Source organism: Lupinus angustifolius, chromosome LG06 (assembly GCF_001865875.1).
Source record: "Lupinus angustifolius cultivar Tanjil chromosome LG06, LupAngTanjil_v1.0, whole genome shotgun sequence".
In the NCBI taxonomy this organism is placed as follows: Eukaryota; Viridiplantae; Streptophyta; class Magnoliopsida; order Fabales; family Fabaceae; genus Lupinus; species Lupinus angustifolius.
In genome coordinates this window covers 14,513,475-14,515,132 of record NC_032014.1, presented here as the reverse complement: position 1 = coordinate 14,515,132, position 1,658 = coordinate 14,513,475, and positions in this window count along the sequence as shown.

Sequence of the window (1,658 nt, the reverse complement as noted above, 5' to 3'; positions counted from 1 at the left end):
CAATTAATCCCAAATTAACTCATTTTAGGAATATTAGTCCAATAATGTCTAAAACACTAAACCATGTGAAACAAAGTCAATTAGGCACCAAGAATCATCAATCATGCTAATTTAAGGTTATGAATAGTGTGTAAAATATTGCTCATCAATTACATGCACACTTCCAATACAAGACCTTAGATGTTTCCTTCTTGAATTCCTAGAACCCCTACCTTGGTTTGACTACTCTAATCGCCTAAGAAAACCTTTCTTACGATATTGCCCCAGCCAAGAATATGTTCTAAACTCAAGACCTCTAAGTCTTGGTGAAGATTCACTGAATCTCTTTGGTGGTAAGACACCAAGAGACGACTTTCCTTATCACAAAATCAACACAAAAATAGAGTATTATAAAGCACAACATGACTCAAATATTGCAATTAAAATCCAACTATAAACCCTATACAAATCTTACAAATTAAAAAGAATATGTATGAGTTCAGAATTATGTAGAAACATGTAATTTCTATCATACGAATTCTTTAAAAGAAATGCAAGAATCATGCAAGAAAAGATATAACGATGAACACATTTAATCACATGCAATTGGACGACATTTTAAATCCTAAGCATGATACTATCTCTCACTATCTCACATGCATTTCTCTCTGCCTATATGACACACAATGAGCACGAAAAATATGCAACTTAGCAATTCTAAAAATGAATGAATGAATGTAGCATGGTGTAAAAATACAGTTTATATAGAAAAGCTGTTTGACGCCCAATTAATCGATTAAGAGCCCTTTTAATCGATTAACGGGCTGTGGAGAATAACTGAATTCTGTTTTTTGGTTATCTGTTAAAACTGATTTCACGTTAATCGATTAGCGCCTTGCTTAATCGATTAACTGACATATTTTTCAGCTAAGAGATTAAATGGTAAACTACCTATATGTTATGCTTATCAACTAAATATGTTTTACCATTATGTTATGCCTAAGATGCACAAATAACATGTATGATCAATGCATGAACATATAATAATCTAGATGACCTGTCTCATGTAAATGATATGATTGTTTTTAGGAATTGTGAGATTTGCATCTAGGTTTACCTAACCTAGACTCAATAACTAAGACACATATCTAAGACTCTATTCTAGACATGAAGCTCTTGAGTCCTTAACATGTTGATTTGTTGAGTTATCTTCAAGCTTTCACTAAATCCTTGTCTTGATCAAAACATAGACAATCTAATAGTGCTATCTTGACACTTTACACTTTCACTCATAATGTTTATGAGACAATATGGAGAAGGATACATCAGTTCTATGGGATCCACATTAGCACACAAACAATAGTAGAGTGTATGACACAAGGTATTGATAGAGAGCAGGTGTAACACAATTGCATTAGAATACACACATGTGTGGCACTGACACATTAGAATAGATGCACATGTGAATAGATGCATTGAAATAGATGCATGTGTGACAGAGTATATTGGCTTTAATGGAGGGTGTATAACATGACCACTGGCAAATTTTGATACAAAGTGTAACATGAACATTGGCTTAAATACAATGTTTAATATGGGAATTGGTAGTAATATGATAATATCTATATTTTGAATGACATAATCATTTTGTAAGACTGAGATTGCAACTGAGAGGGGGG